A 27203-nucleotide genomic window follows, 5' to 3' on the forward strand; every position below is an offset into this window, starting at 1 on the left:
ATGGCACCACTTACCTCAACATCCAGTTGTGAAAGCTGCATCAACCTGAGCCAAAAAGTGATCGAGCTGGAACAAAGGATATCCACGCTATACCAAATCCAGGGGGCTGAACGCGAACTTGACACGATCCTCCTTGGCAAAGCTCAAACCACCGCTACTAGTGCTGAGCTAGCCGACACAGTGCACCACCCAGCTGTTGTGTCCCAAGATCCCGCCAACAGTCAACCCAGGCTCCCAACTTGTGTCGCTGGTGTTTCTGCCACGGACGAGAACTGCTGGTTTCAACTAGGGGCCAGACCCAAGGCTCTGGTCAGCTCCACTCCACTCCAACCAGCGCCATGGACCGTGGTTGAGACGCGCGGTGGCTGCAGAGGGGCCAGGAGGATCCGTCTCTCACACCCTCACCCCTCCGGTGCGGTAGAGCTGGAGAATAGATTCAATGTTCTGGATCCTGTGGACTTTCCTCCTCTGGCCGCTAGCCCTCGCCATCCCGCTGTGTCGCTGAGGTCTGGGCCACCTCCACCACTACGTCCCCGGAGCCGCGGCGGGCAGCCCGACGCTGTGGTGCAAACTCGCCGCGGAGAACTGTGCTTTACCCCGGCTCCTCGGAGAAGAGGACCCACGGCGCGGCTACCTGGGAGTCACTCACGCGGCCCGGCTGATGCATCTCCATTTGAACACCCCCGGTGCCGCGGCGCGGGCGTCTCAGATGGTCAGCAGTCCCCGGTGGCACCTCCTCTCTCCACGCTGGTCCTCGGGGATTCCATCGTCAGGAACGTGCGGATGAGGGGGGCGCTCACGCTGTCGTTCCCGGGAGCCACCGTCGTCGACATAGTGGACAGAATTCCCAACATCCTGGCGTCCCACCCACAGGCCAACCGGCTCATCATCCACATCGGCACCAATGACATCCCCAAACAGCAATCTGAGCTGCTGAAGCTGGACTTCCTCCAACTCTTCAGCCTCCTTGGTCAGTTGCAGGTGAGCGCTTTTATCTCCGGGCCCACCCCCACCTGCGGCAGAGGGATAGGCCGTTTCAGCCGGCTGCTCAGCCTTAACACCTGGCTTTCCTCCGCCTGTATCTCCCACGGTGTGGGTTTTATTAACAATTTTGATGCCTTCTGGGAGAGGAGGCATCTTTTTGGGGCAGACGGACTCCACCTCAACGCCTGGGGACGCCGTTTGCTGTCCGCCAATTTGGTATTTGGCGTACAGCACTCCCGCACACGGCCCTGTCATTACCCCAAACCGACATTACCTGCTGATCGGTCCGCCACTGACTGATGTCCCCCTGGTCCCAGCTCCTATATTTGTTCCACTTTTAACAGTAATACACAAAACTCTGGACTCGGACCTCTCTCTCCCACAGTCAACACAATACCCGTCATAATCACAAACAGAGAGCAACAGAATTATCATAAATCCAGTAACTCCAAAAACATTAATACGGCCTCTTCAAAAATGTCAGCATTCATTGAACTCTACTGTCAAAAATCCACCAGTCTCGATCAGTATGGCACTTTTAAATGTCCGCTCTCTGTTGAACAAGTCTTTTATTATTAATGATTTAATTTTAGATAATAAACTTGATTGTTTATTTTTAACTGAAACATGGCTGGGTTCGGATGCACCAGTTGTTCTCACTGAGGCCTCCCCACCAAATTTTAATTTCTCTTTTTCTATTAGAAGTGGTAAGAGAGGTGGTGGGACTGCATCTTTAACCAACAACACACTCACCACCAAACAAATTTTATTTGATCATTTTACCACTTTCGAATTCCACGCTATTGTTTTTAGCAGCCCTCCAGTTTTATCTGTCACAATTTATAGACCACCTAAAGACAGTGCTGCTTTTATCAAGGAATTCTCAGAATTTTTAACAAACATACACTCAAAATATAACATGATAATTTTAACCGGTGATTTTAACCTGCACATAGATAATCCTTCTGACCCTGCATCAAAAGAATTCTTAAACATTCTTCATTGTATGGATTTTACCCAGCACGTCACGCAGCCGACTCACAACAGAGGACACACTCTGGACCTGGTCATCACCCATGGGCTGTCCACCAGTGTGTCCTCTGCTGTTGACTTGGCTGTCTCTGACCACTACTGTGTGTTTTTTAACATCACCGGTTTTATTCAGCGGGAGACCTCGGTGCGAACTGTGAGGAGGCGTTATCTAACCCCTGAAGTGGCTGCAAATTTTACCAGGGTTTTAGACGAATGCCCCCCTGTGATTCTACCTGCACCCTGTAATTTCATTTTTAATCATTTTAACAGCAAACTGAAGAAAAGCCTTGACTCTGTTGCTCCACTCACCACCAAAAAGATTAACGTAAAACGTGTATCACCCTGGAGAAACGAAGAAGTCAAAAAACTCAAAAGAAATTGCAGGGCAGCAGAAAGGAGATGGAGGAAAAATAAAAATGAAATCAACCATCAAATACTTTGCGAGCAACTTAAAATGTACAATAATACACTAAGGAATTCAAGAAATTCATACTTCTCCAAAATAATCAGTAATAACAAAAATAATCCCAAGTTCCTCTTCTCCACCATAGATCATTTATTTAACCCTGATTTTAACAGCTCCCAAAGACTCCCACAGACTCGCTCTGTGAGCAGTTTGCAGACCACTTCAGGGGAAAAATCAGCTCCATCAGATGTGATATTTTATCTTCTCGTGTTATGATTTTAAACACATCTGAGGGCTCGATTGTTCCTGAGGAGACACTGGACAGCTTTGTCCTGGTTAATGCTGAGAACCTTAAGAAAGTTTTCTCCACAGTGAGACCCACCACATGTCTTTTAGATCCAATCCCCTCTCCACTTTTTAAAACACTTTATGGATTTTTTGAAGCTGAGCTTTTATACATGATGAATTGCTCTCTTCAGTTGGGTGTCTTCCCTGCTGCCTTTAAAACGGCGGTGGTGAGGCCCCTTCTGAAGAAGAGCAATTTGGATTGTAATGATTTTAATAACTACAGACCTGTATCCAACTTACCATTTTTAAGTAAAATTTTAGAAAAACTTGTTTTTACTCAGATTAATGATTTTCTGAATGATAAACAGATCCTAGAGATATTTCAGTCTGGATTTAGGGTGAACCACAGCACAGAGACCGCTCTCCTAAAGGTTTTAAATGATCTTAGATGTAACTGGGACGCCCAGAAGCTCTCAGTCCTGGTGCTACTGGATCTAAGCGCAGCCTTTGATACAGTAGACCACACTATACTTTTAAACAGACTGAAACACATGGTGGGCCTCTCTGGTGCTGTACACAACTGGTTCACTTCCTATCTCTCGGACAGAACTTTTATGGTGTGTATGGATACATGCTCCTCTAAGATCCATAAAATGACATGTGGTGTGCCCCAAGGGTCGGTTTTAGGCCCTGTACTTTTTAATTTGTATATGCTCCCTCTTGGCGGTGTCATCAGGAGGCATGGAATGAACTTCCACAGTTACGCTGATGACACTCAGCTGTACATCTCCGTGTCTCCTGATGACACCAGACCAATGGATGCCCTTTTTAACTGTATTCTAGATATAAGATCTTGGATGGCAGAAAACTTTTTACAGCTTAACCAGGACAAAACTGAAGTTTTAATCATCGGTCCTGAGGCTCAGAGAGAGAAACTCTTGTCTAAATTACAGGCATTTTCACTATGCCCTTCACTACAAGTGAAAAACCTGGGTGTTATTTTTGACTCTGAGCTTGGTTTTATCTCACATATTAAACATGTAACCAAAATTGGATTTTATCATCTAAAAAATATAGCCTCTCTCTCGGGCCAACACGGAGATGCTGATGCATGCTTTTATTACCAGTCGCATTGATTACTGTAATGCCCTGCTCTCTGGTCTCCCCAAAAAGAATATTTCATCTTTACAACTTTTACAAAACTCTGCAGCTCGTGTGCTGACGAAGACCAGAGGGCGGGCCCACATTACACCGGTTTTAGAATCGCTGCATTGGCTCCCCGTGTGTTTCAGGATCGATTTTAAAGTTCTTTTATTTGTTTTTAAATGTCTTAATGGTCTTGGGCCTTCTTATCTCTCAGATTTGCTTTTACCATATGAACCCTCGCGGACCTTGAGGTCCTCTGGTACTGGCCTTTTGATTGTCCCTAAAGTCAGGACACATACTCACGGAGAGGCAGCTTTTCAGTGGTATGGTCCTCGTCTGTGGAACAGCCTGCCGGAGGAGCTCAGGGCTGCAGAGAACGTTCATGTTTTTATGAACAGGCTCAAGACCCACCTTTTTAATTTAGCTTTCACCTAATGTTTATTTATTTTATGCTTATTTATTCTATCCTGTTATTCTATTTATATTATTAATTTAGGTTTTACCTAATATTTATTGATTTTATTCTTATTCATTTTTTATCTTCTTTCTCTATTTATATTTATATTTATATTGTATCCCATTCTTATTTATTTTATCTCTTTATCCTGTTTATATTCTTATTAGGTCATATCTCCAGTGTTTCCTCGGAGGGGGCTCTCTGCACCGGGGCTGTGATCGACCGTGGCTGCTGGGGCTCTGTGGGTCCTCTCAGCCTGGCTGGGGGGCTTCTTTGCCTCCCTCCTGCTGTGTGCCCAGCCTGGAGGCTGCGGTCTGTGACCGGCTCCCTGTGTAGACGGCTCCCTGTGATAGTGTTTCCTCACCTGGCTCATGTGTGCCCAGCCCAATTTTACTCTTTAAGTGTGTGTGTGTGTGCGTGTGCGCATGGGGGGGGGTGTATGTATCCATGATCGTTTATGTTAATGAGAGTGTGGGGAGTGAGTTGGAGGGCGGGGTGGGGTGGGCCGCTTTTAACCATGTAAAGCACTTTGTGCTACATCTTTGTATGAAAAGTGCTTTATAAATAAAGATTGATTGATTGATTGATTGATTGAATGGAAGTGTGAAAAACTGGTACAAACTGATACAGTTTGTACCAGTTTGTACCGAGAAAGTTGTTTTTTTCCTTAGACTCTGCAGACAAGGGAATCTGCCAGTAGCCCTTGGTTAAATCCAATGTCCCCAACCAGTCCAGGAGCTCAAAGACCCCAATGCATGGGGTAAGCATCAAAGCGTGATACCTCATTCACTTTGCAATAGTCTACACAGAACCAGATAGACCTTACATGATCAGAACGATGGGGCTATACCATGCGCTGTGCGACTCTTCTATTACTCCCATTCTCAGGATTTTAGCCAGTTCCCTCTAAATAATTTGTAGCATTTTTCACGGGGCTCTGAACTTCCTCCCAGTTTTCTTTAAAAGGTCGAGCGCCCCTTGCGGCTTCCTATCGAGCAGCAACTCAAAGGGAGAAAATCCTGTGGAGACCTGGGACACCGCACGCACCACAAACAACAGAGACAATCCCAATTGCGTTCATCCTCTTGAATGAACTTACGAATCATGGACTTTAAAGTCTTCTTCAGCAGCTCTGCCAGCCCATCAATATGATGGTGGTAGACGCTGGTCCAAACCGATTTAATGCCTAATAATTCATACAGTTCTTTTAGTGTGCGAGACATAAACGATGTGCCCAGGTCAGTCAGTATCTCTTTCGGCATGCCGACTCAGGAGATGACCTGAAACAGCACCTGCGCCAGAGACCGGGCGACGTAAAACACCCGTTCCACCTCTATCAGTGGACACTCCCTCCTCGGGTGTCCTGGCCGACTACACCTCCAGCACTCCTGCCCCAGCATCCGTACCACTCTTCGTGGCGCTGTCATGGTCCTGGGTTTAGTGATCCAGAGCTTAGGTTTTTGAGTTAAGTTATACTTTCGGGTTGAAGGCTGCTCCAAATGCGGCCGACAAATGCGTCCTTCATTTCCCCAGATTTGAAGGATGGGCCAGTGTATCCTTCGTGGCCGAACATATCCCAGAATTCATAGCGCGGCAGTGGGTGTGGATAATTCTGCCGAAAAAAACGGCGGACGGCTGCAGCGGGGCAGCCAAAGAGTAAACTTTTAAAAGTAAGTGATGAATATTATGTCACTTATTTATGTGCAAATGTTTAATAACGAAGAACATTAAAACATTCCTGTTGGCCACATGTCGGCAAAGTTATGTGACATTAGTGATGTTTGTACTTTCAGTGTTAACTTGGTTTTATAGACTTTAAAATATACGCCGTTCAATTGTTGAAGTCAGTCATATATCCACAAACACAACAAGCTGAAAGTCAGTGAATGCTGCTCGGTTTGCAGTCCACTAACCCCGAAGAAGAAACAGTGTCCGGCTGTGTCCAAATTCAGATACCGCATCCTCCTGTGCCCGCATTTGTAGGCCGATTACGTTACAGCGACACGACGAAGACTGTCCAAATTCGAAGAATCCGACAAAAGCGGCCGACAAATGCGGCCTTCATTTCCCCACATTTGAAGGATGGGTCGGGTGTATACTTCGTGGCCCAACCTATCCCAGAATTCATAGCACGACCCTGCTCAGTTTCCAACAATGGCGGCAGCTACTTAGTTTTAATATTACTCTTATTATTCTTTCCGGGTCACAAAATAAATGTTTAACATATTTTCAGGCGAGAATGTAGCTGTGTAAACTTCAAATATCTGCTCAGTTTATCAAGACACCACATATTTTCAAAAGCGCTCCGACGTTTTCGGAGACGTCTGTTAGCCACCAGCTCGATAGCTAGCCGGGGTTCAAGGCTCACTAGAGCCGGTGAGAACACCGGACTCCCGGCAAATCGTTTTCAAACCCACCGCCGTCTTTCGCTACTCAGGTTAAACATGATATATAAGTCACTTAGATAACTTAAAACTGTTATTGTTTGGCTTTTTTCAGTATTTTATTTGTTCCTGAGTAAATCGGTTTGGCTGAGATTAAAGTTATATTTTTTACACAGCTGAATGAACGTCAAGCAGACAACTGATTATCAGAATTGTGAGATGCTCGAGAATTTACTCCGGTGTCCTGTTATATTTTAGATAGCAAGGAGCAGACGGCCGAGTTTATTAAACTCCACCGAAACAATCTGCAAATTTCATTAAAAGTTTAATAAACTATCATCTAGTCTTTATTTTTAGTTAGCACATACCTTAAACACTTAAAGCTGTAAGCTAATGATAGTTATATAAGAGCAGATGCATGCTGGTGCAATAAGCTGTATGTTTTACGTCCAATGGATGCATGACCTGATTAGTCGACTAATTGCAAAAATAATTGGTGACTAGTCGACTATCAAAATAATCGTTTGTGGCAGCCCTAATTGCATCATATTGCTGTAATTGTTTATATGCTTTATATATTCTGAGGTAAGTTGATCTATAGTGTTACATCATATTCTATAAGGATTTTATGTGTTTGTTTACTTTCTGCCCAGTTTGACCCATTTAGCAGAAGTCAGCCTGTTTAAGGCTCTGATATCTATTCTGTATGACTTAAAGCAGTTATGACATGGTCTGATTTTCTCACCCAATAAAGGAATATTTAATATATCAGTCTACTCTTCATTCTATCAGAAACAGTTATCACAGCTCGTACATTTTCTTTTTACACATATATGTAAGCATTGAGCCAAATGTAATAATGCCAACATAATAATAGAACAATATTTGTCTCTTATATATATATTACATCTATATATACACTGTCAAAGATACTTGTCTTTGAGTGAAAATTTAAGGCGATAGGAAATTTAAATAACTGCAACTTGAATCTTTACTGAAGCTCAGTGAATGACACAGAGTTCGAGTTCAACGCTGTAATAACTAATAATGGTTAATATAATAATAACTTTAATATTGGCCATATTATACTTACATCCCAAAGTGAGATGACGTTAGTCTCATGAACAACATTAGCTAATTGATATTTACCAGCTAATTTTGAAATGACTGTTCAGTTCAGAAATGAAGCCCAACAATCATGTTTTTACAGTCCCGTGGTCTCAGCCTCAGATACTTATCAAATCAATCAAAGCACATGTAAAAACAAACAAATGAACAAAAGGTTTTCTCCTTCATTTCTGTCAAACAATGCTGTATGAAACGTTTCCAGCTGTTAGTATCATGGTTGCTAGGCACCTGGGCAATGCGACGGAGGCTAGACCGTCCTATTTCACAAGCCTCGCACTTCCTCACTGCAAATTATCTGGTGCTTGCCATGATTTAAAGTCTTATTTTTAGACAGGCCAGATAATTTGCCTTGTTTTAAAAAAGATTGACTTGTTTCTAAGTCTGGATTTTAGATTATAAACTTAAATCGAGAATAACCATGTAATTGTGTCTATATTACTACAGAAATCCGGAAATGGGAAAAATAACTCTTAAAATAGCCTACATTAGGTCACCAGATCTCTGCCAAAATATCACTTGTTTCAAGATGCAGTGACAAACTCAATTTGCTTGATTTAGGAAATTCACACAGGGCATCTGTTGAAAACATGATTTATTCAAAATCATGTCTGACTTCAAATTTGTACATATAAGGGAAAACATTTAACCACAATTTATGATACAAATCTCATGTCAAAAACAGCTGTTTGTCCCAGCATGCCAGCATTATGTGGTACAACATTGACATTGGTTTAGGGAACATTTAATGACTGTCAACTGATATCATCACAAACTACACTAAGCCAATAATTGGTGCAACCCTAATCTTAAGGGTGATTTCTATGGGAAATAATATCAGAAAGACTGTATTTTATTGGCACAAACTGTCCCTAAAACTAATAGAAAAGTATGAAGTATAATCAATGAGCTCATGGGCTAATTCTGTAGCTTGAGCAACAATGGGCACAGTTACTTCATATGCCAATAAGACTTCATTTAAATTCAAAGTTTCATAGCGTTGGTACTCAAAAGCAATAAAAGATGAGTCAATCAAAAAGATATCCTTTATCAGTCCAAACACAGGGAAAGTGCCATCCACATCTGCAATAATCATGGACTTCCCAGTAATGTATTTATTGCCATTTAGAACAACAACATTCACTGAGACAACAGACTGCATGACGTCTATTCCAAAAAATTCTTTAATTTTTTTTCCTAACATATTCATTATTTTTAACAGTTGATACTGGCCCTGATTTCCTTTTTTGCAAAAATAGGATGTTCAGTGCCTGTTTCATTTTGACAACACTCAAGAAACTAATTGTGGTTTGCTAGTGATTTACAAACATTTTGAAAATTTATCTTAGAAGCCCACTGTTTAAAATAGGAGTGCTTTGCCTCAAAGCGCATGCACATACTCCTTATTAAAGGTCCAAGGGCTAAGATTTGACTGGGAAGATGCAACATATAATGTTGCTTAGGTATTATATTGGCTTTGGGAAAAAGTTGCTTGAACTGATACAGGTGTTCTTCAATCATACTTCTCAGTTGCAATACAGTTTGTAAAGAAATAATGGGAGCAAGAACTATTTGAACTATCATAATTAACTTTCTAATAAATACAACATACTCACTCTCCACACCATACAAAAGAAAAAGTAATATTTTTAAAAGAATTAGCATCTGTCCACAAGACTGTTTCAATTTGTTGTCATTAGCTGTTAAAGTGCAAAAGCTAATGGGACATGGTTTATCCCGTATTTCAAGAGGTGAGTAAGGAAAATTTTGAATGTCTGAATTAAACTTGTCTACTTCCAACTGTCCTGAGAGAATTAGGTGTTTTAATACAAATTTAACTTCCACTGATGCAACACCTTCAAAAATAACATGCATTATGTCCTGGGGAGTTTGTTTGATCAGGTCAAATGCAGGAACATCAACTAGTCTGCTTCTTCTATTAATTCCATAAGTAGTTTTGAGGGACGCTTTCAATAAATCTGTGCTTGCTTTATCTATTTCAAAACACTGCCTGATATGTTTCTCCAGAGTTCTTTGAACAAACTTCTTCTCCTCAAAAACACTTTGCATATAATCAAAGTTGCATTCACAGTGTCTACATTTGCTATAAGCAAAACCAATTCCTTCTTTAAAGCCAGCAATCTCATGCTGGGCTAGCGTGTCTCCGCAAATGGCTCTAACAGCACCAACCTATTCAATTTCACCATTTGACATTTCAATCCTTACACCATTGTAAAGCAGTGATGGATCTTGAAGAATTCTTTTCAGTACAACATCAACAGCCCACTGATGTCATTTCCTTTAGCAATAGCAAGAAGTCATATTGTAGCTAACTTTGACCTAAATTTTGGATCAATATTTCCTAAAGTATAATAAAACATGACCAATTTGTTTGCAAAAGCATGGGACCCTGAGGGGTTACATATTTCAATTTCATCTGTGTGCAGTATTAATTGCAATGCATTTGGCCTCTGAGAAAACAATGAGATGTAAAGAGGGACCCGTCTCTAAAATCATAGATGAATCCCTCTCTGCTTCTTTGTGGTGCAGTGTTCAACATGGTAAAGATTCTCTCATTAGTCATTAACTGCTTTACACTTTTAATTAATGGTACAAAGTAAAAACTTTTGTTCCTTATGGACATAACCCTTGAAAGACTTTGCTTTACCCAACATATCTTCTGGGATACTACTACTTCCTCTGCGTTGGCCGGACAGAACATTTCCCCTATGGCTCTACTCTGTCCATATGCAATGGTGGAGAAAGGATCCATGAATTTATCAAATGTAGCCAAAGCCTCATCTTGAAGCTGAGTGGTTCCCTCGGCATGATCTTCAAACACTGTCTTCATTCTTTCCTTGAGCGCATCCAAAAGAAAAGCCTGATATTGTTGCACTCCTGAGATGATATGTTTGACCGTTCTCTGTGAAAATATTTGAAACAAAAGTAACTTATTCTGCATTTATATAAAAAAATTCTGAATGTCATTATAAACAAGTAAGACATTGATTGCATTATGTAATGTATTGATCCATTAAGACTATGACATACCTGTGATAAGTGGCACTGTTCTTGAACACTGATAGCAAAAGCTGCAGCAGATCTGGTAATATCATGTCTGGTAAAGGATGTTGTAGCAACAGCTTCTTCCTTTAGAGCAGAAAAACAAAGTTACTCCAAACTCCTGGCCAATTATAGAAGTTCTTACATAACAGGTATAATCAGTTACACCTAATGATTGGTCCATTACAAAACAAAGTGCATGACAGTGATTAGTGTTAAAGTTGTGAATATATAATATAATATAATATAATATAATATAATATAATATAATATAATATAATATAATATTCATTCTTTGGAATAAAGAAAAAAGAAATGGAAAAGAAGTCAAAGACAATGAAAAAGGAGTTGTCCATTTTTTGATGAGACTAGGGATTGGATTCATGAGAACGAGATTTTATCTTTTTAAATAATGAATTTTTGTTCGCACTTAGATATTAGTTTGTTTACATGTTTGTTGTATTTATTAAATTATTTATGTATTTTTAAATCATGTAATTTAGATTTGCACTTAGAATTTATGTTAGTATTAGTATATGGTTATATTATTTTTGTATGCATTTATTATTTTATTTAATTTTCAATCCATTATCTTATCAATGTTTTGGCAGTATTTCTGGCCAATAGATTTTTTTACAGTGCTTCCAAACACTCTGTGTCTTACCTGAAACTGTATTCACCACTTATAATTCCTACGAGATACCCAAATTGCTGCCACATTAACGATTTAAATGCGCTGAGTGTGTCTTTGATGCCAACTTCACCAGGAGACATGCCAGCCGCAGAGTGCGTGCCTGCTCCGGCTGCAGCATAGCCTTTACACTTTTTACACTGAACTGCTGTTCTGTTTATTTATTTTTAATTTTATCCTGGTGATTTACAATCCAACCATAGTGGAAATCACTTGTAACAGTTTGAAGAGAAATATCTATAGTGATGTGCAAATCATGAATGAATTGTTCAGTACTCGAGAATCATTTTACTGACTCGTGAATCATGATTCACAAGCCCAGCTGACCCATTCACTGACTCATCCCTGTTGCTGTTAGCAAACTAATTTCATTTCATCTAGCCCAGGGGTCGGCAACCTTTCTGATGATGAGTTCCATCTAAAATTTCCTCAGAAGTCAATATGCCATATGATTGCATTAGCAATAAATTTAATAACGCTCTATACTAACAGTTACACACTATATAGAACAACTTCATAGAATTATATTTGTTCGCAGATGTTGGCAGCTATCAGGGAATAATTATCAGCTATTTTGAAACAAAAAAAAGACACTTTTTATCTATAACAAGAACTCCATAACAGCAAATGAACTGTACAACAGAAAATGCAAATGCTATTTATGGTCTCCTCACAACAATGATAAGAAAAATAAACTGGGCCAATATGGTATGTTTGTTAATACAGGGATAGGGCTGTGCGATATGACCAAAATCTCATATCCCGATATAAGACATCTATCATCCCGATAACGATATAAATCACAAACATTTAACATTTTCTGTAAATTCTGTGAATCTCGGGCAGCTCAACTTGCGTGAAGTGTTTCCAGCTGGGCGTCGTGTACCTGGAGTCGAGTGTTTTAACTGATGCATGAAACTATATATTTTTAGACATAAGTTGTAACAGCCGCCGTTTTCTTTGTGAGTATTTATTACACGGCGTGCTGCGGGGAAAAGCCTGTTCTAACGTTTGAGTCTAAGGTTTATTTTTTAGCACCTGACGGCTCTTTTTTGCTTCTCATCCATATATACTCTGCATACTCTTTCACGTGATTCAGTTTATTTTGAAAAGTCTCAACAGGATCTTAAGCTTTATTGTGAAAGGTTTATGTGGAAAATAAACAAGCGGACACACGGTGGTTTTACCATCATTGTTGCTAAAGACAACGCATAAAAACAGGCGCTTGTCCGTCCGTAGTGTGGTTATATTAAATCTAAGAGAAAGAGAGAACTTTAAGAAATTAATATAGCCACTACAGCAACCATCAAAACGATGAAAAAATATTGATGTAAACGTTTATTTTGCGACACCACGAAACAAACGATAGCGTAAAATGAAACGATAGATGTTTTTATATCGTCATCCGATATATATCGTTATATCGAACAGCCCTATACAGGAATACACATGTTAATGTGATCTCTGGTCTCCCACTCAGAGACACAGGTCTCCGAGTGTCCAGCATTCAGACGGCTACCTGAGGACACTCATGTGAGAGAAAATCTGCTCACACAGATATGTAGAGCCAAATACTGTCAATAAGGCCTCTGCAATGTTCTGAAGACAGTTACACGTGTCAGGTAGTGATGTCCAGCAGGTGAAAATGCAAGCTCCATGAACACGCACAGCTATGGATACAGCTAAGGAGCACCTTCAGAGTTAAAGAAACAAAGATAAAAAAGATCATACATCTCCAGAGTGCCATGGTGAACTGTTTTTCGCGCTGTAGCAATGCGGCATACTTTACCGGTCTCCACTGAATGCCACAGATGAGAGTGTGGGACCATGGGAAAGGTAGGCAATTTTAAAAATTTATGTATCCTTAATTATCCAATTTTTCAGGTTTAAATCACATCAGTTATATTTATTTTTAGGCAATAAGTGTTTTAGACGGAATTTATATATATATATATATATTTTTTTACTTAAAAAAAATTGAATATAAAAAATTTTCTGCACTACGAAGATCAACATTATTTATCTAAACAAAGCGAACAATAATTTAAGGTTGGTAACATTAAGTTGATTTGAAAAATACTATAGTTCAATGGTGCTATTAAGATAAAGTCGTGTTTTGTGAGGGCTGCTAGTTAGCAAGCTAGCTAATGTGATAATTTTAGCTAAATGATCTTACTTAAGCTGTGGGATATTTCCAGGTACTGGGAGTGGAGGCTTTGGAACCGAGCCGGAGAACTGCGGTCACAGCATGGACGAGTTTGAGGATGCCATACTGTCTGTGTTGCAGGGTAAGTCTTATTTTTCAGTTATTTTGGGTCATTAGCTAAGCAGCTTTAGCATCTGTTAGCATCGTTTCTGAAACTTGGAGCTGGGATTGTATTTTAGTGTTAGTTGGACTGAACTTTATCCACATCATAGCCTTGAGCTGTTTTTGTACGGAAGAGGATTAGGGCCACTGGAAAAAACAAAAAAAGAATTCTGACTGTTTTTTCAGAATTCTGAGATTAAAGTCAGAATTCTGACTTTAATCTCAGAATTCTGAATTTAATCTCAGAATTCTGACTTTTTTCTTAGAATTCTGATGTGGGCACCTGTAGGCATTCAGCTTCAGTGACAGCGATGTGTCCAGTTGTGCAGGTGGAGAACTAACTCACGAAATATGGTGGATATAAGTGATTTTTTGCGTGGCGGAGGGGTCCCCGAAGATGCTATTTTATGAATGGAAGAGCAGAAGGTGAGTAAAAAAAAAAGATAGACAGTTTGGTGTCTCGTATTTCTACAGGAAAACAGTTATGGTTAGCTGTTAGCATGCTTGTTAGCTTATAATGTTATATAGGAATGAACATGTTTCACGATGTTACAGTATACTAGGTGAATTGACGTTTTAACTGTTGCTGATCACAAGATCATCCCAGATGGGTTTGTTGCATTTTATTTTATTGTTCTACTATTTCATAGTTTTTCAAGGCAGTTAAGCGGAGCTGTGTTACAGATGCTAGCCACCTACCAATATCAGTAATATATTTGCTGTGTACAAGCAAGTTACTTAGTACAGTGGAGGAGAGAAACTGTAATGAAGGTTTATGCGGATATTTCACTCAGAAAAATGCATGGCGTTCGTACACAGCCACCGACACAGCCCCAGTTGTTGTTCTGACCGTGGTCGACTGAAGATCCCCTCACACCATATTAGCTAATACAAACGAATGTTGTGCATGTAACTGTGTATATGTTTGTGGTATAGTGTCGGAAGAAATGAGAAAACAGTTAATGTCAGCATCACATAATCGTTCTCCTGCACTGTGTAATGTATGTCAGTATGTCAAGATTGAAATAACTGCAGTCAGTACTCTCCTACTGGCATTAGCGGTGACCTAAGAGGCTTAACCTTAATATTGCTTTGCAGTGTAAATGTTGCAGAAAATGACTGTCTTTTCTTTCTTCTTGTGTGCAGATTGACTGTGACGTCATAGCACTGATGGATGACGCAACTTTGGCAAACTACATTCCCTCCCAAGGAGACCAAATTGCCCTCTTCAATTTCTGCAAAAGCAAGCAACCACTGTCAAAAAGAAAACTAGGACTTCTGCAAAACGTTCACCTCTCAAAGTGAGAGAAACAGTGGCTGAAATGTCAGATTTAGATGACTTAATCAGACTGTATTTCAGACTTTCTTTCAGTAACAAAGAAATACTTTCAATTTTAGCACATAGTCATCAGACAATTGTAAGTGTTCGAACTCTAAGCGAATTTGTAAAAGACTTGGGCTTTTTAAAAGGATAAATTAGTCAAACTTGGAGGAAGTGCTAGCCTTCGTCCAACAAGAGATCAAGACCAATGGACAGATGCAAGGTTATCGCTGGCTACATTTTCATGCAATTCAACATGGATTTGTGATGTCACAAGATACTGTAAGATGCATAATCAAATTGGTTGACCCACAAGGTGTGGAACTGAGATGAGCTCGACGGTTGAGAAGACGTCAGTACAGCTGCAGAGGGCCAAATGCACTCTGGCACATGGATGGCTATGACAAGTTGAAACCATATGGTTTTGCTATCAGTGGCTGCATAGATGGTTTTAGCCGTTATGTTTTATGGATGGAGGCTTATACCACAAACAATGACCCTAAATTGATTGCAAGTTATTTTCTGAAAACAGTTTCATGCATCAATGGATGTCCAGAGAGGATACGTGCTGACCGAGGTACAGAAAATGGTTGTGTCGCACAAATGCAGATGTTTTTATGGAGAAAAAGTTTCCTTTATGGAAGAAATACGGCCAACCAACGTATAGAAGGATGGTGGGCTACCCTACGCAAACAGAGTGCACAATTTTGGATGAACTTATTTCAAACTATTCAGGATGATGGCCACTTCACAGGGGATTTTTTGGATAAAAGTCTTATCCAAGTCTGCATTCTCAATCTTATTCAGGTAAAAGTATGTGCTCATGCTATGTAATGTCTTAACTGCAAAAGTAGAACATATAAATATGGTAGTTTTGTTAGATTTTTTTTTTCTTTAAATTTAATTATTTTATTATTTATTTATTTTATTTGTCCTTTATTTATGCAGGTAAAAAATCTCATTGAGATTAAAAATCTCATTTTCAAGAGAGACCTGGCATCATGACAACAAAGGTCAAAATACGCATACCACATAAATATACAACGTTCAAAACAAATACAATATCCCATAACAACATGTGCAAAATATACAACAGCAGATCAAACCAAGAGTACATTAAAAACAATCACACTGAGTAAAAGAGCCACTCTCTCGTTCCTTTAAAACAGACTTAAACTCTCCCAAGGTAACCAATTCCGATAATCTCAGTTCCTTCTGCAGATCATTCCAGGAAGCAGGGGCAGCGTATTTCAAAAGCCTTTTTCCCCAATTCTGTTTTGATCCTAGGGACAATCAACTGTATTGTATTGTGAGAACGAAGGCTGTATTGGTTGTGGTTTCTACACATATAAACACATAAATAAGATGGAACCAGCCCAAGGAGAGATTTATAAATAAAGATCAACCAATGGGAGAGTCTGCGAATATGCAAAGATGGACATTTAGCAGCAGCATACAAAGAACAATGATGTACACGATTTCCATAGCCAGTAATAAAACGTAAAGCACAATGATACACAGTATCCAGCCTCTTTAGGTAGTGGGCAGGTGCATTCATAAAAAGCAGGTCACCATAATCCAATAAAGGTAAAAAGGTTGCATGAATCAAGTGTTTTCTCACTTGGAGGGAGAAACAGGATTGATTTCTAAAAAAGTAACCTAGTTTTAGTTTTAACTTCAACACAAGCCTTTGAATGTGAGTTTTAAATGGCAAATTCTGATCTATAATGATCCCTAGATACTTGTAAGATGTGACCATTTCAATTTCAGTTCCTTGAGTTGTTTTAATCTTAGGAGACGTAGCTAACAACTCTTTGCCATTTGAGAATAACATGAACTTGGATTTCTCTGGATTTAACACCAACTTAAGTTGAGTTAAATGGGACTGAACTACATCAAAGGCAGACTGCAGAAATTGCAGGGTTTGTGATACTGAAGGGGATGAACAATAAATAATTGTATCATCTGCATAAAGATGAAATGCTGCATTTGACAAATTATCACAAAGATTGTTTATGTAAAGAGAAAATAACAATGGCCCTAATATAGAGCCCTGCGGAACTCCTTTGGATACTGGGAGAAAAGAGGAAGAAGACCGAGCAGCATGGACACATTGTTTTCTTGCTGACAAGTAATTTGAAAACCAACTTACAGCATTTACAGATAGACCAGTGTTGTTTAGTCTATTTAATAAAATAGCATGGTCAACTGTATCGAAAGCCTTTGACAAGTCAAGAAAAAGAACAGCACAGTATTTTTTGCAGTCCATTGAATCAACGATGTCATTAACCACTTTAATAGCAGCCGTTATAGTGCTGTGTTGTTTTCTGTTGTTTTAATATGAATTTTATTTCCATTTTAATATGTCTTGATGCATGCTCAGTCAGCCAGGTAAGGAATAATGTTTGACGAAACATTTCTCACAGTGAAAACGCTACATCCAGATGAACAGAATCAACTTTTTGGGATTCCATTTTAATACTTTGATGGAATTATGCTCATGTTATCAGTGGAAGTAACTGCACCTTTCTCAGCACAGGTGCATGGAGTATTATATATGTTTTTTATTGCCACATGGTTTTAATTACTATGGAGTCTGTTACCCAGTGGTCCTTTGGGCACGGTTTCAGAAAGCAATCTTATCATTTGGTTAATTCTATATTGAAAATATATTGTGGAATCATACCACACTGAGTATAAAGTGCTGGGCTATCTATTCAACAGTAGAATCATGTAGCACCATTCTGTGTCCATGTGCTGTTTAGTGAAAGTGCTATTTTGTTGTTGCTGCTTGGTTTTACATTAATTAGAGGTCACTTTCTATGTCTGTTGATTAATGACTTAATAAGCCTCAACTTTGGCTAAATTTACTGGTACATGGTCTGTTTCGTACACTTATACTGTGCTGTTTTTCATGTAGGATGAACTTGATAAAGTTGTGAACACATGGAACTCCCACAAAATCCGGCCAAGTGGTAGTGCAGTATCGGGTCGACCAGTAGTAATGTACTCATTTCCAGAGCTGCACAGTGCTGATAGACTGAAACCTATTTCCATGGAGGAGATCACTGTGTGTATGGAAGAGTGTAGCCCAAAAGGTCAATACCCCGGTGATGAAACAGTCTTTGAACTCTGTTGCCTGCTTATGGTAGAAAATGAATGGGATGCCCCAGGAGATCCACTTGGTGCCGCAGATCTGTATATTAGGTTAACAGAAGAAATACTGCAAAGTATTTAAGAAATTTCAGTGTGTAAATGTACAAATAAATATTTCTGTTCATCTTGATAACGTGATTTGATAGTGGGTGCCATGTCTTACAGGTACCCTATATGCAGGTATTTCTGCACTGCATTAAATGAAAGACATCTTTTAGGTGTGAACAAACATGCCATTTTTCAGGTCATTCTGTTTGAATATTGCTGTTTATTACTGCTGTAATTTAAATTCAGAGTGCTAATAGGAGGTCAGCACCAACTAGTATTATTTTATGTTGATCATAGTAAAAAATACAGTTTGGTTGGTATCTTTTTCCCCCAAGTTTGATTGTTTTTCTACATTCACACTACCAATAAACAGAAATGTTTATCTGTTCCTTGAAAAAGCTGAATATTGTGATATTATTAATCAGTTATGAAACACATGTCAATCCTTTTAAAAGGCCATACATTAAACTGCATTTACAAATGTTATATTTTTGATTGAATCATAAATGGTGTAAACCTGCCTACCAGTGAATTGCAATATAAATTTCTGTGTTTTGTTACTAGACATGTGCATAGTATATAAAATATAAACTGACCAGCTCCCTGTTCATTGTTTTCTGTATCCACCTTTATTCTTAATATTCATGGGTGGAAACCCAGGCACCAGCATATGATATGCTAGGTGCCCAGGTTATCTGTGGTATGTTTCAGCAAACCATAGTAGCATTAACATTTCTAGGTCTTGACAACAGAACTTTTCTATAAACATGTATCATTGTTAATATATCAAGTCTCCAAAACTTGATTCTGTTCATCTGGACGTAGCGTTTTGTGGGAGAAACGTTTCGTCACTCATCCAAGTGACTTCTTCAGTCTCAGCTGACTGCAGGTTTCCCCAATCTTATAAACAGTACATTTGCATAATGACTGAAACCAGCCCACTGAAGGAACAATGGGCTGGGAGGTCAGTTCCTTAATCTTAATTATGCAAATTCTCATGACCATTGATCAACAACCACTGACCAAAACCCACTGATCAAAGACCACTGATCAATGGCCATGAGTACCATTCACAGAGAGTTGGGGAATGGCTGCAATCACAGCATTGTAAGATGGCATTGTAAGATACGCGACGTCTGGATGAACAGAATCAACTTTTGGAGATTTACTTTCCTGGATGACTGAGAATGCATCAAGATGTTTTAACCCACTTTGGCAAGGATGGCCTAAAGCTTGTATGTCAGTATGAGCAAACAGCACGTAAGATGGCGGACTACAGGAACCACCTGAGATTCAGCCTCAGATGCCGACAAAACCGGATTACTCCTAAAAGTCTGCAAATGAGCTCTTCAGTTAAAGGCTTCCGGGCAACAAAAATCCTCCAGAAGGCACAGCACCAGCTGCTTAATGAACGGGTGATGCAAACAAATTTTACCATCGACATGCTAAAATCTCAAGAGGAGCGGATCTGACAGAGACTGACAATGCTTTTAGATGAGAATATTCTTAAAAAGGTGTTTCAATTTACTGAGAAGGCTCGTCTAGCACAGCACAAGAAGTCTAAGACCAGGCAACAAAGGAAGTTTGACTTACTTGTTGTACGTCGGAAACCACCGCAAAATACGGAGAGTGTCCTCAGTGACCAGAAGAGATAAGGATGCAACACCGAGGATCTGGACAAGTGGGTGAAGAATTTGTCTGACAGACAGCTCACCCAAACAGAGAAAAACATCCTTGCTAAAGGGTTGAATTTTGCCGTCACACCGAGACAAATCCCGCTAGTGGAGCTGATCACAGCCACAGAAACAGCAATTCGTAACAACAATATTGCAGAAGTGGAAGCAGAGCAACTACGGACGAAAGTTTCGGCCTGTCTCAGCAATGCAAAGCCCCCGGCATCCAACATCAGCATGGAGGAGAGGAAGGCACTCACATCACTTAGTGATGACAACAACATTATCATCCTTCCGGCAGACAAGGGTAGGTGCACAGTATTGTTAAACCAGAAGGACTATCATGAGAAAATTTTGTCACTACTCAGTGATGAAAATACTTATGAGCCCCTGAAACGAGACCCAGGAAGTGGCTACAGGAAGAGGGTGATAGACTGTCTGAAGCAGTTAGAACAAGACAAGGCTATTGACCGGACCTCATACCACAGGCTGTACCCAGGGGAATCTACACCAAGCCTGTATGGTTTACCAAAAATACATAAACAGGGTGCACCTTTAAGACCGATTGTCTGCATGATCAACTCGGTCACCTATAACATCTCCAAGTTTCTGGCTTCGATCCTCAACCCGCTGGTGGGCAGCTCTGAACACCACATCCAGAACACCCTGGATTTTGTTGAGAAGGTGAGAGATGTCATTATGGAGGCAGATGAAACCATGGTCTTGTACGACGTTACATCTCTCTTCACTTGCATCCCAGTCACGGAAGCGTTGGAGGTAGTCCATAAGAGATTACAGGATGACACCAACCTCAGCAACAGGACCACTCTCAGCATCGACCAAGTGTGTTTGCTTTTGGAACTGTGACTTCATTCCACCTACTTCACATACAAGGGTCAGTTCTACAGGCAGAAACATGGGTGTGCCATGGGCTCCCAAGTTTCACCCATCGTGGCCAATTTGTACATGGAAGAAGTGGAAAAGAGGGCTTTGCTATCCTACCCTGGAACACCACCAACTCATTGGTTCAGGTATGTGGATGACACCTGGGTGAAAATCAAATCTCAGGACGTACTACATTTCACGGATCACATTAACGCGGTGGACCGACACATCAAATTCACCAGGGAGGATATGAAAAGTGGCAGGTTAGCCTTCTTAGACTGTGAGATTTCCATCAGTAATGGGGGACATCTAAAAGCTGACGTGTACCGTAAACCTACGCATACGGATCAGTATTTAAGGTTTGACTCTCATCATCCACTGGAGCACAAACTGGGTGTCATTAGGACGCTACAACACAGAGCGAACACCATCCCCACTGACACAGCGGCCAGGGAGGCAGAAGAGCAGCACATCAAGAAGGCCCTGAGTAAATCAGGTTATCCCAGCTGGACTTTTGTCAAAGCTAGAAAGGCACCTAAAGAAAGCTCCAGCCGATCCAGGAGAGAAGGACAACCGCTGCCCAAGCGAAAACCTGTAGTGATCCCATATGTGTCAGGAGTATCGGAGCAGTTGAGACGCATTTTTTCTAAACACCGGGTCTCTGTGGCTTTTAAACCCCAAGAGACGCTGCGCCAAAAACTGGTCCACCCCAAGGATCTGGTCCCCCGACACAAACAGAGTAACATAGTGTACGCTGTTAAGTGCCAGGAGGATTGCCAGGATTTATACATCGGGGAAACCAAACAACCTCTGGCGAAGCAGATGGCACAACACAGAAGAGCTACCTTGTCAGGCCAGGACTCTGCAGTCTATTTACACCTACAGGCCAGTGGACACTCTTTCAATGATGAGGATATACACATCTTGGACAGGGAGGAACGCTGGTTTGAGCGCGGAGTCAAGGAGGCCATTTACGTGAAAAGGGAAAGACCATCTCTGAATCGAGGAGGGGGCCTAAGGGTACATCTTTCGCCATCTTACAATGCTGTGATTGCAGCCATTCCCCAACTCTCTGTGAATGGTACTCATGGCCATTGATCAGTGGTTATTGATCAATGGTCATGAGAATTTGCATAATTAAGATTAAGGAACTGACCTCCCAGCCCATTGTTCCTTCAGTGGGCTGGTTTCAGTCATTATGCAAATGTACTGTTTATAAGATTGGGGAAACCTGCAGTCAGCTGAGACTGAAGAAGTCACTTAGATGAGTGACGAAACGTTTCTCCCACAAAACGCTACGTCCAGATGAACAGAATCAACTTTTGGAGATTTACTTTCCTGGATGATTGAGAATGCATCAAAAAATATATCAAGTCATTATGCCTTTTGGGGAGCTTTTAGTGAAATTATATTAAAGCAAAGCTATTATAATCATTTACCCATATGAAGATCCATCACCTAATTATTATTGTATTTCACTTCTGTTAGTTGAAAGATATTTTATCTGGTTTTCATGTAAAATGACCATGAGTCATTGCTATACTGATGCAGTGTGAGCTGTTGTATACAAGGCTCCTTTATGATACGATTCCTAAAATTATAAGAAACATACCAAAAATATTTTGACTTTTATTTGTAGTATCCCAGCAACAATGCAACAGAATAGTGCCTGCAAGTGGAACCAAGTTATTGTCCCATTAAGTGCAACATCTTTTACATTTACATTTGTGTATCTTTATGAAATGTTTGAAATGAAAAATAAATGCCATTCTTCCATGTTACTGAGCTCATGTGTGGCAGTCTCTTGAACTCTGGCCTGTTCAAATGGATAAGGAGCTTGATGAACATATTCAAAACAACAATACAAATGTACTGTATACAGTAACATTTTATTGGAAATTTTTTTTACAAGAAACCTGTTCTTGCCAATGCCAATAACATGGCTAAATCTCAGCTGTATAAGCTGCCCTGTAACAAGAATAACTCAACTTTTAAAACAAACTTATAGATCTCATACAGTCTTGTTACACATCAGTATACATCAGTGACTTACTGTAAAGATCATGAACACCGGCTATTGTGGTATCACATATTCCTTCAATGTCATCTATAGTATAGAGATAAAAACAAGTGCGAATGATTGAGAACATGCATGCATACAAATAAAAATGCATAATTTCTGGCAGTAACAAGACATTTTATCAGGTGTTAAGATTAATACTATATCTGAGAACATGACAATTTGGCATTACAAAAGGATGACTGAATAATCACAGCCCTTGACCCCTCTGGATGAATAACACATATGCATGGAAACAATATGACATTAAGACAATACTGGAACTTTTTAAAATGTTTTCACTAACTTTAAATAGAACCTAGGGCTGGGCAATATGGCCTAAAATCCATATCACGGTATAATTTGAAGCATGTGCGGTAACGATATATATTGCGATATATTCTTTTCTTCTGTATAACGTATTTTAAACACTATAAGGCACACTTAAAATCCTTTAATTTTCTCAAAAATCGACAGTGCGCCTTATGTATGAATTCTGGTTGTGCTGAGTGACCCTTGAACTGATTTTATGTGGTACACGGCGCTCAAAAATCTGTCAAAAATGTTTTAGTACGACTTTGGTGAGCTATGAAGCCGCACCGCTTGATGGATTGCTGGAGCATTAAGGCTGCCATAGTCAGGAGCCTTGCAGAATAATCCGGGTCCAAAACTCCGTCTGCTTCAGGTCCCAAAGTCAAACGAACACTGCGGCATCACTGAGAGTTAAAAACTGTCTAAATTCTTTCATCTTTAATAAAATGATCAGCGTTGCTGCTTTACCAGGTGTGACAATTAAGTTTAACATCCAGGCATCCATGAAAACAGAATTTATTAAATTCAACGGAGTTAGAAGTTAGCAGGAAGTTAGCTCGCTAGCTTCGACCTAAACATGATATAGCACGTTCTGACTGAGAGATTTCTGAAAAAATTAAAACGTACAGCTCTGCTATCACTTCCAACATAAATGAAGACAGAAAACTAAACAGCAGTGACGTTTGTAGGGTTACTGAAGTCGGACTAGCTGGTATATAATGGTGTCCTACGTGATCGCTAGCAAAACAGCTACGTTAGCATAACATTAGCACAGTGAAGCTGAAGGATGAACGTAAACTTTTTTCCACTCAATAAAAGTTAACATGAGGGATCCCGATGGTTAGGGACAAATGCAATTGCATGGCAGGATGCTGTAAACGAACCAAACTTCAGTCAGGAGAACAACTGAGATAATCCATCCACAATACGAGGTTAGTCATTAATATACTGCAACAACATGGGAATAGTGCAGCTGCGAGAGAATTCAGCATGAATGAATCAATGGTACAGAAGTGGAGGAAGCGCAGTTTTTGGCTTTCCCCATATTCCTTTTTTTTTTTTTTTTTTTTTTTTTTTTTTTGCCTGTCCCGTTTCGTTCTTTTGCCATCATTGTCTAAAGGCAAAGAAAGATGCCCAACGGATTTACTTTACCAAATGGACCATCCCAGCCTTGACATATTGGTCTATTTGATTCACCTTTGCTTTTATTGTTTATTTTATTTTATTTTCACTTGCTAAACACGGGACGGACATGACTGGGGAAAAGAAAAGGGAGAAAGAGAGGTAGGGAAAGAAAAACAGCAGGGAAGAGGGATGGTGATAAAGGGCAAAAAACAAAAACCAACAAACAAACAGACAAAAAATATACATATCAATCACCTGGATCACCTGTTGAGAAAGAAAAAAGAGAAAACAAGCAAAAAAAAGAGAGCAATATAATAAACAACATCATCGCGATGATCTATGTCAATATAACAGTAAATACTAAATATTGAATAGTATTGTGCAGCACGTAGGATCGACAGCGCACAGTGTGCTTTGAGGTAGGAGCCAAAAAGGGTGTAGTTTGTGTGTGTGAGCACCTGTGTGTACACCTGTGAGCATGAGCGCGCTTGTATTTAAAAGGTTCCTTCATGTAATGATCTGCTAGAGTGTGTGGGGAGCCATATTCCTGTCCTCCAGGGCATGAAGCAGGTATGGAGGAGATCCAGGCTCCAGACATCCAGAGGCCCCCAGAACACAAGAGACCAAGGAAGACCAACAGAGGGGCAGCCGCGCCACTATCCCAGAAAGAGCTGAGGAGAGTCCCAGATGAGGGGTCACTCAGCAGCCGTGGAGCAGAAGCCAAGGGGGGTTGCAGTGACGTGCCCGTGAGCTCCGCCGGCAGCCAGCTGTGCCAGAGTGACCGAGCCCCAGGCCGAGAGGCCGAGGGCACCTCACCCCCGAAGGGGCCCAAGCGAGCCCCAGGCTCCAGGCCCCGACAAGCAGCCACCAGGAGTGAGCCGGTGGGTACCTGGACGCCCATCCCCGGACACAAAGAACCACCAATGCACCGATGTCTGAGGGTGTCTGCCACTGGCAGGGGGAGTGGTGGGGGGAGATAGGCCTCCATACCTTGGAGGACCTGAGATGTCCCTAGAGAGGTGGCGTCTGATACCCAACCTGACATATAGACACAAACAAACAGGCACACACAGATACAAACATCCATTCCCACCCTCATGCTCTCATATGCAATTACTCAGCACTCACCCAACGTGGAGACAGACATAAATAGACACTATACACACAATCACACTCCCCAAGCGTACTCTAAGCCCTGGGTCTAGGTACCCTTGCCCCTGGTGGGGAAACTGCACCCAGACCCAGGTAGTGTTACCCTCTTTCCTGGGGTGGAGAGAAGCAGACTGCCCCGACTCCGCAGCAGCAGGGAGGCCCAACATTCCAGACCCCAATCGGACAGCCAACTCCTCCTCCTAGCCCCCCCGCCCCAACAAGCAACAGAGAATGGGGGTGTGTGAAGACTCCAAACCTCCCTCCGCCCGCTCATATGTAGTGTTGATGCATGTGTGTTCTAAGGTGCGTTTAAAACCCAGGAGGGCATTGAGCTACCTGCCAGAGAGCAGCAGGTAAGTGCATAGCCCCTCCTGATAGCCCTCAATGTCTACGTGTATTTAAAATTGAGAGGTGGGCAACGACGCCAGGGGTGAGGTTGTACACCCTGATGGTCTTCTGGATGCTGTGTAGCGTGCCCACCCCCAAGGTCCTATATGTATGTGTTATGAGAGTGTGAGTAATGTGAATGTCTAAGTTGTGGGATAAAATTGAGGCACAGGCAGCCAGAAGGGGACAGAGGGGGGGATGCCTCCCCTGCACCCTGGTGACACACCTTTACCCCAATGCCCTGCATGTGTGGGTGATTGTGGTGGAGCGGGAAGAGGGAGGCAGCTGGAGATGGGGAGGGAAGGAAGGGAGGGGCAAGTGGCCACTCCCTGGGGCCAGCTCCCCCACTGACTCCAGTAGGCACCCCCATACTCTGCAACCCACCAGGGCAAGGGGGCCCAGGCCCATCCGGACCGGGGCCCAGTTCAGCAGCCCCACAGAGCCCGGGACAGCCCACCCGACCCCACCACAGAGAAAACTGCACCCACCCCGTCATCCACTCATCTTCCAGACTACACAAGACAATAGACACCCAGGCTGAGTTCTTCCTCCACTTCTCCTGTATCTCCCCCACCTGCAGAGTGAGTTCCTGGAGAGAGGAGACCTCCTGCAAGATGTAACAGCCTCCCCCACCAGTTGAAGAGCCCTCCAGGTGGCTCGATGCACTGGCGGCACCCTGCGCCAGGGCTGAGCCCCCACACACCCACCCACCCACAACCCCGGTGACACACCAACCAGGACCCAAGGCCCCAAGGCCCAGCCAGGGCCCCAGCCCAGAGACGGAGCACCCCCAGAACCCCACGCCCGCCCCGGACCCACCCAGGGGCAGCCAGGCTACCAGGTCAGTAACCCACGTCCGTCAGCACAGACCCTCCCCTTGCCCCGCTGCACGCAGCCACGTTAATTTGCAAACCTGTCTGAGTGTCAATTATTCTGACCTGAGTTGCATTACAGGAAAACCCCTGACACAGGCCATGACCGCAACCCCGGGTTGAGCCCTCCAAGGAAGACGCTCCTGGGGAATCCCCCGATGCCCCAAGCCTGTCCCTACCCCCACACCAATCACAACAGAGAAGGTGGGACCAAACCCCATATTCCAAAAGTGCTTCACCTCTTTGTTATTACTGTCGCCCGGCACAATTTGCAGATGATGTTGTTTGCAGGCGCTGCAATGCTTTCGACCAAAACAGGCACAGCTTGA

General features: G+C 41.5%; 1 pseudogene; it reads left to right on the plus strand.

Annotated features, from left to right (window-relative positions):
* On the plus strand, positions 1-27203 carry LOC135933075 (uncharacterized; annotated as a pseudogene).

This window comes from Pelmatolapia mariae, linkage group LG5, assembly GCF_036321145.2.
Source record: "Pelmatolapia mariae isolate MD_Pm_ZW linkage group LG5, Pm_UMD_F_2, whole genome shotgun sequence".
In the NCBI taxonomy this organism is placed as follows: domain Eukaryota; kingdom Metazoa; phylum Chordata; class Actinopteri; order Cichliformes; family Cichlidae; genus Pelmatolapia; species Pelmatolapia mariae.